Source organism: Macrobrachium rosenbergii, chromosome 50 (assembly GCF_040412425.1).
Source record: "Macrobrachium rosenbergii isolate ZJJX-2024 chromosome 50, ASM4041242v1, whole genome shotgun sequence".
Classification (NCBI taxonomy): domain Eukaryota; kingdom Metazoa; phylum Arthropoda; class Malacostraca; order Decapoda; family Palaemonidae; genus Macrobrachium; species Macrobrachium rosenbergii.
The window spans coordinates 29,599,154-29,609,153 of record NC_089790.1 but is presented as its reverse complement, the minus strand read 5'-3'; the positions used below and the strand labels follow the sequence as shown (position 1 = coordinate 29,609,153).

At 37.9% G+C, this 10,000-nt stretch overlaps 1 protein-coding gene across 2 annotated transcripts in view; it reads left to right on the top strand.

Moving 5' to 3' along the window:
- LOC136832803 (putative uncharacterized protein DDB_G0290521) overlaps positions 1 to 10,000 on the top strand; it is a 457,553-nt gene that overhangs the window by 407,513 nt on the left and 40,040 nt on the right. The gene's annotated exons all lie outside the window — the stretch shown is intronic.

The window sequence follows — 10,000 nt, the reverse complement described above, 5'->3', positions numbered from 1 at the left end:
GGGTGGAGCCTATGACGTCATAGGTTAACGTCATTATTGTGTTCAAAACCCTTACCTGCGATTTTGATGGCTCTGGCATAGGAAACCCACTTTTACTCTGGTAAGTACCAGAACTATTGAACTTAGGTAGTAAATAACACTTGCAATAATTAGGTAGGGTTATAAAATATACACTTGCCAACTTTCACCTTTATCCGATGCTTTGATAAAAGGTGTTGCCGAAAAACCGTGTTTCATCGGCTCTGAATCCCTTAGTAAGTTGTCAGAGCCGAAAGAAGACAATGATGGGATTACAGGTAAGATTCTATTGTAATGTGGTAGTGCAATAAAGAGACTGACTTGGTTGTGCAAGGTATGTCTGTATGAGTGTACAGGAATGAGTGAGGTAAAATATTAGATTGGATTTTGAGTGATACAGTAAAACAAGTTATATAAAGTTTGATAAAGCAATAACAGTAGGGTATCTGGCAGAAGTGAGGGTGTGTGGTTCTAGTGATTATTATGAAAAAGTTGTCTTGAGAAATAATAAACATGCATATTTTGATATATAATGGTGCAGATGGTAATTTGTTGAGGGCTCGTAAAAGATTTAACGATAAAAGAATGTATTAGAAATATGTAGACAAGATAATAACTACTAGGCCTCGATGCCAGTTTAATATCATTTTGGATATAGTGATCTGAGATGTCATAGAAAGGTCAGTAGTTATAAGGGCAACCTTTTGGATAAGAAAAATGACCACTGTGAGCTTGGAGTGACAGTAATGAGAACCTGCTGAAACCACTGAAAGTCTCTGCAAGAGAAGGAAGATAAGGTTGAATGTGACCAGGTGTGGGGATGTGGGGGAAATGGAAACCACAAAGAAGGGCGACGTGAGGATTGTTAAAAATTGTGGAAAAATGGAAATGTGATTTGTATAGATATCTGGCAGTAAATGCAAGTGACAAGGGTTTGGTGAGTTACCCAATAAAGGAAACAAGAAGGACAATGGGGTCTGTTTAAGTTTGGAAAGAAAACAGGAGTGAAACCAAAGTTTGAAAGTATGAAGGGGTGACAGGCCAATTGTCTTGTAAGTATGAGTGGTTAATGTTAGTGAGAAAGATCGTTTTGTGTAGCACTGTATATGTTGAGTAAGAAGCATTCAGAAGATGAAGAATATGGAATTGCAAAGAAGTAATAAAAAATGCCAGTGGTGGTAAAAAGATGAATCAGTGCCTTTTTGAGGTGGTTTGGTTAAGTGGAGAGATTGGGATATATATATATATATATATATATATATATATATATATATATATATATATATATATATATATATATATATATATGGATATATATATATATATATATATATATATATATATATATATATATATATATATATATATGAATTTTATCACATCATCGTGACATTTTGTATACGTAGGTATTAAGATAGAGATGTCATTTAATATCCAGTTCGCTGTATTATTCAGAAAGGGAAATTAAGATTGATAAGTGATAGTCTCCTGGTGGACTCGAAACCACCGACGATAGAAAGTGATGATCGGAAGGAAAGGAGGACCCAGAAAATGCAAGATTGATGAGTTGGAAGAGGTACTGGAAGGGAAGGAACATCATATCCATGACTCAAGGGAATGCGCGAAATATATAGCAAGTGGAAAAATCTGTGTGACTGGTTTGACGGGTTGTTGATGAATTGTGTTTGTTAAAGGTGCCAGTGTGGGGAAGTTTTCTTCGTGTATGGGCTGATCCTTAATTCAACTGTTAAAACGTTTTGTGAATTCTGTCCCTTTTCTTCGAGATTCATTCCTATGAAGAAATGACCCCGTTACCAGATTTTTCAAATTCCTGTGACTTATAATCTTTCTAGAGGTTGATCAACTTGCCTTTGAGTTTAGACTCCACTCTTTATTCCTAATCCCTTTGGTGTTTTTCTTTTCCCTCCTTTTGTCATTTCCACACTTGTCTTTTTCCTTTATTCATCCCTTCCTTTTTTTATCATTCTCTCTGTGGTCTTTTCCTTCCCTGTTCTTTTTCTCATTTTCATTCGTGGTCTCTACCCTTACTCCTTTCTCCTATTATTCGCTCTGGTATGCGTTAGAAAAGACCCTCGATTTTATCCGTCCCTCAGGTTTTCGCATTAATAAGAGAGGAACTATTTTTTATATTCGGTCTTGACAGGTGTACAGACTTTACACGATAGGTGTACAGACTTTACACAAGTGTTATACTCACGCATAAGAGGTAAACAATCTGAAAGAAATGAGTTCACGAGGGATGCTGAGGTATTGACGGAGCCTTGCGGAACCGATAAATTTTTGGGCAACAAGGCTTCTCGGTAGGGACACAAATAGATGCTGGGGAAATCATTTTGCTTGACAGGTATTGCCTTCGCCGTCTTTCACTATTTCTCACTCGGGAGCTTTGGGTATAACAAGCCCTTAGCTAGAATAGAAGGGGAGAAAAGAACGCAAGGAAGAGCCCTGCTTGTTTACTATCATCGCTGTGTGTCTTATACGAATATTTTCTCCTATGCCGAGGTAAAGTGGTTCTGTATTTGCTGTAAAATATCAGTGTATTATTGTCGTTGAATGCCTTGGAACAAGTGGTCTCTTGAGAAGAGGAAAGTTAAATGTTTTGGTAGAAAATCAGCGGATTGATGTTCCTCATAGAAGACTTTGAATCAACATTTTATCTGAAAAAATTAAAAGTAAATATAATTCTGTAAAATGTAAGAAATAACGTAATCTGCTGATGACTATGTGTAAATGCGTTTGTAATATATCAACTAAACTACAGTTCACCTGTTTACTTCAGCAATGTATTGTCAGAATGTCTAAGGAAGTTAACGTACTCCTTATGCGGATTAAAAGGAAAGCGCCGATATTATTCTGTAAAATTTATGACAATTGCTTGCTTTCAAGAAAACGTATTGAGTTGATAACATTTTTTAGCGAGATGAACTTTACTTACTTGGATCATACTAGGGGATTAAGAAACATTTTAAATTGCTTTATTTTAAACAGAAAGTGAATTTTAAATAGACACGCGTCCACACATATCCTCCACAAAGGGCCTCGGTAAAATTCCGTCACTCGTTTTTTCCCGTGCGTTCGCTTCCACAATTCTCCAGTAATTTCCAGCTTCCGTCCCATAGTTCACAGTTAAATAGGGGAGGATCTTACAACTCCTCTGGTGCTGTCAGGAGGCCACCTGACACCTATCAAGTAATATTCTCTTGGGGCGGTTTGGTGGACACTACTCCTTCGCACTGTATACACATACAAACACATATACATGCGTACATACATACATATACACATGCATTCTATATACAGAGAGAGAGAGAGAGAGAGAGAGAGAGAGAGAGAGAGAGAGAGAGAGAGAGAGAGAGAGAGAGATAAGTTTCAATTGTAATATTAAGGCAAAGAGGAAGTGAATTGGATGTTTGTTGTCGTTTCATGAATAATAACTGCAGTTCCATTCTCGAGAGAGCTATTGGTATCCCGGTCAGAAAACTTTTAGGGAAAACGTTCCTTAATAATGAAAAACTAACACAGCTAACCGGAGAGAGGATAGGCTACTTGCCTCCCTCATCAGTGCTGAAGGATTTGCAGGAAATATAGTGTTTGTAAACGTTATTGGCTGTCATATTTTGGAGGTGGGGAGGGAACCACGCCCATCTCTCTCTCTCTCTCTCTCTCTCTCTCTCTCTCTCTCTCTCTCTCTCTCTCTCTCTCAGATGGGACGGTATTGACAGAAAATACTTGTACGACAATTGTCCTATTGGCTATGGTCAGCATGCTTTGCTGAAAAAGATCGTGGCGAAACCATGAAATTCTTAAAAACAATTAGAATATCCAATAATAAAAAAAAAAAGTCATTAATATACGGTGGCCTCTTTTACCAATTTTCACCACAATTTTGCTTTTGTTCCTTCACTGTTCAAGATGTTTTGTGTTGGCAGGTTGCGACTACTACTTAATCTGATGATCAGACTGAGAATTGTGTCGCCTCATCATGATTTTCAAGTAGTCGAGGCAGTTTTTAGTTTTTTTTTTAAAGAAAACTGTTGTGCCGGCTTTGTCTGTCTGTCCGCCCTCAGATCTTAAAAACTACTGAAGGTAGAGGGCTGCAAATTGTCAGGTTGATCATCCACCCCCCCAGTCAACAAACATGCAAAATTGCAGCCCTCTAGCCTCAGTAGTTTTTATTTTATTTAAGGTTAAAGTTAGCCATAATCGTGCATCTGGCAACGATATAGGACATGCCATCATCGGGCCGTGGTTAAAGTTTCATGGGCCGCGGCTCATACAGCATTATACCGAGACCACCGAAAGATAGATCTATTTGCGGTGGCCTTGACTTTACGATGTACTGAAAACTCGATTGCGCCGAAGAAACTTCGACTCATTTATTACTTGTTTTATGAACATTGCTTCATTGAATGGTGGCGAGGTGTGTTTTAGACGCATCTTATAATGAGTAACAGTAAGATGTTTCATAGCCTCAAATATAATTCTTACATATGTAACATTTATAAAGGTTTTACCTGCAAAAGCAAAGTGACAGACCTTTGGTTTTCCAGTGACAGAAGGCAAATCTTTGCAGTCATGCTGCCCAAGATATAAGTACTCTAAACCTTGATGCTACCAATCACCTAAAGCTTAAGTATTCTCTTTATGCCAGCCGTATCTCTTCAGCCGTCGTTGGTAGCGTTCTCAAGGTAAAGAAATTTATGTACCAATTACAGTCGGTGATTCGCTGGGAATATTTGAGGATCTTCAGCCTGTGTAAGAGATCCACGGAGCAGTGACATGCACCGGGTCTTAGTTTCGTTGCAAGAGTACTGCAATCGATTAGTTGCTGCAGGGCTTTTATTGAGGGTAATGCAGCCGATTGTGGTTTCAGTTTAACGTTCAGCGTATCTGTGTATGTAATAAATAGCTATGGTAAGAGATTGCCACCTTGCGGAAGTCCGTTTAAGAAGCCATTGTTGTAGGTTGACATGTTGACCCATGTGTACCTCTCTTTTGGAACATCAGTTAGTTTAATATATCTTACCGTTTCAGATGTAAGAAGTCGGTTGAGTGGGTAGCTTTTAATCCAGTCTTCCAGCTTGTTAGTGGAAGATGGTACGGTGTGAATGGAAGCAGGTATTCGATAGGAAGCTGCTGCATGTCATTAGCTGGGAAAGTGTTAATGCTTCTGCTAGAAGACCTTCAGGGACGGGTGAAATTATTATTATGTATATATTCTTTATAGACATCTCTGATGTGGCTTGGATGTTACGATCTGTGAAGTGAATCCGCATATTATCGGTTAGAAACTTATCGACCTTCCTTTCAGGGTTTTGATCGTTTATACGATTAAATACAGATAAAAATGGTCGACTGACATCTTTGTAATAGCATCGTTTCCGAGTGCTTCCCACAACTCTTTCAGACAGTTCGTTGATCGTGGAATTTAGTGATATAAAGACATCCCTCAAAGTAAGTATACCTTAGTTTAACCAGACCACTGAGCTGATTAACAGCTCTCCTAGGGCTGGCCCGAAGGATTAGACTTATTTTGCGTGGCTAAGAACCAACTGGTTACCTAGCAACGGGACCTACAGCATATTGTGGAATCCGAACCACATTATAGCGAGAAATGAATTTCTGTCACCAGAAATAAATTCCTCTAATTCTTCATTGGCCGGCCGGAGACTCGAACGAGACATCCCGCAAGTTTGAGTAATGACCGTCAACTAAATTTGAAGATATTCAATCTGCCTTTAGTTACTTTTCATTGAATCGACAAAACAGTCTTTAGCTGGGCATTTTCCCGAATAATTTTTATTGTAATTTGACCTCTTGTCTTATAACCATTTTCCCTGTGTTGACCAAGACACTTCATCCCGGTATATTACGAGAAATATGAAGCCAGCAATGCAACTATTATAATAGAAAACAGTTCATTTAGACGTCTCTTGTTCAGATTATTCCTACAATTTAGGTTGTTGCAGCTCTTCCCATGTATAATCCTTTTCTTTGTTTTTGAGCCTCTTTTTTCGAAACAAAAAGTTTCTTGATTACATACTTGTTTATTTCGGTTGAATGTTGTTCCCTTTTTTTTTTATCGGCGTATGTTCATTTATGGCTGTTGGTCACGTCTACTTAACCCATTCTGCCTCTGTGGACCTAAGTAGTAAATTACATTTTTGGAAGTTAACTGATTCTTGTGAATTCCCGCAGACACAGGGTAACACCTAAAGGATAAATGAATCTGTGTGTGTGCAGATGCGTATTTTTCTATTCAATTCATATTGGTTTATCTGTTTGTCGTTGAGTTGTTAATTATCAGTAGTCTATTTTCATGTAAATCTTGGAAAACTTATACTTACTGACTTTATTTCCCAGATTCATAAATTTTTTGTTTTTGTTTCATTGGATTGTATGGTTACTCTGCAGCTTAATTTTGAGCTTTTTGGTGCTAATCTGAGTGTCCTAGAATGTGTATCTTGAAGGAAAATTGGTAATCAGGGGAAGGGGGTGAGGGATGGGATTGCTATAGGAATCGAGGAGAGAAGATGCAGGGAGAGCATCCCTAACCTCCGGAATAAAGGGAGAGAAACAGTTAATGCTGATCTGTGTGAAAGGTATTGGACGCGGTAGTACTTTTCTTCCTGGTGGTATGAAGGTCAAAATACCAGGTGGATTACTCATTATGATGTGGCAACAGTTCAGCTTGAAGGTACAGTCAAATTCAAAAGGCCGTCGGTCGACAATACAAAGGCGAATGTCGGCGGACTTTTTAATTGGACTTGCCGTAGTGTAAATAGTGTCTGATGTTCCAGGTTGACTAGAGATGGGGTGGGACGGGTGTGTAGTGGGATGGGGTCTGTAGTTATGATTTATTCTGGAGGAGAGGAATAATTCCCATCACACACCGGGGATTATAGATGATGAGAGGGATGTCCGGATGAGTTCACTTTTGGAGATAGAGCTGTCATCAGCATTATTATTGAACTAAGCCCAAATACATCGCATTACCAATAGATAAATAAATAAAAATGTGTGTCCACCGTTTTCTCTTTAGGTGTCCTTTTTCCAAATATAATCACGCTTACTTTTTTCTATTGGCTTGTCATAGATACCATGAGTGTTTTGCAAGCCAGCGAGGTACTCAGATCTCTGAGGGTTCCATTATAATACAGGGATTAGGAAGCGATACGCTTGGTGACCCTCTCATCACGGCAACTGGGCCACTCAAGTTGGTAGTAAAAATACTTTAGTCGGGTAGCATATCTTTCGTACCTCATTAGAGGTGAACGAAAAATAACAAACGCACAGGAACGCCGACCCATATGAACGTACACAAATCGTTATTGAAACTGCAAACATTGCATTTTTCAGTAAGAATAGAATGTTATGCATGTTCAGTCTAATTAATAAACGCACAATATTTGTTTATTAACAGAGTCAGCTTTCCCCTTTATAAGTGCACGAACGCAGCTAAACAAACAAAATACACTAGAGAAAATCCCCGAGGGACCTTGCGGTCTTGAGTTGATGTTTCTGTTATTACCGAGGTGGTTGTTAACATGCTGACCAATGCAGTTACGGGCCTTTTACCTTCCTTTATGCTCTCTCCATTGCGGAAGGAATTTTTGCTTGTTTGCTTGCGTGCTCAGGCTTCCTTTCTTGTGCTCGGAACTAGTGCTGAAGTTCGGAAAGGATGGAAATGTTCCTCTATTCATGGTTATAAATACTTTTGCATGTACTGAAAGTTTTTCGATTTTTTTTTTATTTTGTGGGGTTGGTTACTTGCAAGTATTAGTTATGTGGCTCATTTTAGTACAATAATTATAGTACTGATTCAGTACAATGGTTATGATTGATATTTGATCATTACTATTATATATTTTATATGTATCATGGTGATGGTCGTCTTCGTTATTATTATTATTATGATTAGGTATTGAGTACCTAATTTTACTTTTTCATTCACAGTAGCACAACTGACTGAGGAGAGTGTAGTATATAATTGTATATTTATTTGTATTTCTGTCCGCACTTCTTGACCCTTCGGTTTATCATTTTTCCTTCTAGTGGTGGGTCAGCTTTAATGAGGAAGCTGAGGTTCTGTGTTACAAAGCCATTGGCTTTTGAACTAAACAGATTATGCACGTCCTCTGCCGGTTACATCTGAGAGAGAGAGAGAGAGAGAGAGAGAGAGAGAGAGAGAGAGAGAGAGAGAGAGAGGGTATGATGTACAGTAAATATCTCATGCTCATGCTTAGTCCCGGATGGCATTTGGCTGTTTTCGGAAATACCCGGCTCTGATAATTATACCCTTTCTTTTTTCTTTTATTCGTCTCGGAAACTTCCTTCTCTGCAAACGCCCAATGAATGCGTCAGGGGCATAATTAGGATTCATTTAAATCCTGCAGTGAATGTAAATGAGATCAGTAAAGACGCGAATGAGGAAACTTTGACTGTTATTAATGTTAGTTTTTTCTTCTTATTTCTTACTCCAGGTAAGTTCTGGATTTGTCGGCTCAAAGAGAGAAGTGCCGCGTAAACTTCTCGCTGGTTTTCCGGTTGAGGTTTCGTTTCAAGTTTTGTTCAAAATAGGTTGCCGGAGTTATTGGTTTCCTTTACTAATATTTTGGTGGATTTTAGTATCTTATAATTTGGGTGTGTGTGAGTGTGAGCGTGTGTGTGTGTTTGTGTGTGTGTGTGTCTGTGTATAGTTCTCGGTTATAGGTATGAACTGGTTTTTATTATCGTGCATTTCCGTGCGTTAGTTTAAAAATCAAGTAATAAACGTTATGGATCATTTTAGTCTAAAAACTCGAAAATTTATGCTCTTGGTTTAGTTTAGAAAATATTAGTATTTTTTATTACTAAATGTTAATCTTTACGAATATGTATTTTAGAGACTATTCATGAAACAGAGAGGTTTGAGTCCGTTTTACTAATTTTGCATTTTGCAATAGAATCACAACAATGCATGCTTTAACGCATATTGTCTGTTGTATTTGGAAATCATTCTAAATGCACTCTTTTCAAATCACACACATACACCCCCACCGCTTTTTTTTTTTTTTTAAGCGAATGACGCTTCAATTCCAGGTTCGTTTTGTTATTTTGTGGAAATATTTATCATTTTGCTTGGTCCTGAGTGATTGCTGAGATCTATACAACAGTCCACCGTGCGCTGATTGGTTTGTTTTGTGATGTATTGTATTGCATTGAGAGGCTGTATTATGTTGTAATTACTTAACACTGAATAATAAATATTTTGTTTTATTGTTTATTCTGACGGATAAAATATTTCCATGTTATTTGCTTGTTATGGTTGATAGAGCTACATTATTTTTGTTTAAGTGAAAATAGAATTTTTTTAGATTCGTTATTTATGAGGGGTCTCTATTATTTTGTTGGGAGTGAGAGAGATAAATTTCTTATTTCAGTTTTCATCAGTAACGTTTTTTGGTCTTTGGTCCTTGAAGAACAGATCAATGCTATCATTTTCTGCATCGTTTGTAAATCACGATGCAAAGGACTGAGAAAGGAACTGTTGAATGAGGCTAATGTGCATGTTTACTCAGGAAGAGCAGCTGGAATTGGTAGAGAAAAATTAGGCATGTTATTGACACCAAACGCAGGAAAGGCATTGACTGCTGGCAAGATATAAATTAGTACGGTACAATAAGAGTATTGTAGTGTGCTGTGCACCAACAAATTACGTCCACGAAGAATTCAAAGATGAATTCTGTATTGAACTGCAGACAGTAGTAAGTTAAACACCCATAAGAGAGATGAGAAGTGTTGATGGCGAAATGGATACGAAAGTTGTCAGGAACAAAGAAGGTATGGAGGATGTAATGAGCAGGCAAGGCATGGGAGAGACTGGAAATGAAACTGAGGTGACGTTTATTAGTTTTTGTCCTGCAAATAATTTGGTGATTGGAAGTTCCCTTTTCCAATAAAATGACATCTATAAATACAC